Raw genomic sequence first — 204 nt, 5'->3', positions numbered from 1 at the left:
GGGGGGGGGTAGGTTAGGTCGGGCTAGGGTAGGTTTAGCTTGGTTTAGCTAAGTTAGAGTAGGCATGAACTGGTTAACTTGAGTTAAATTTGGTTAAAGTCGGTTTTGATGTTTGGTTTCGTTTGTTAGGTCTAGATATACTAATTTAGTTTAGATTGATTAGAATAGGCAAGATGTTAAGTGAGGTTAGATTCGGTTAGAATG

The 204-nt window shown here is 38.7% G+C and overlaps 1 pseudogene; it reads left to right on the top strand.

Annotated features, from left to right (window-relative positions):
- Window positions 1–173: 173 nt before the first annotated feature.
- Window positions 174–204, top strand: part of LOC119587419 — a 2,974-nt pseudogene continuing 2,943 nt past the window's right edge.

The sequence above is a fragment of the Penaeus monodon genome, chromosome 22 (genome assembly GCF_015228065.2).
Source record: "Penaeus monodon isolate SGIC_2016 chromosome 22, NSTDA_Pmon_1, whole genome shotgun sequence".
Lineage (NCBI taxonomy): Eukaryota > Metazoa > Arthropoda > Malacostraca > Decapoda > Penaeidae > Penaeus > Penaeus monodon.
The sequence above is the reverse complement of the archived record's forward strand: the minus strand, read 5'-3'. Positions and strand labels throughout refer to the sequence as shown.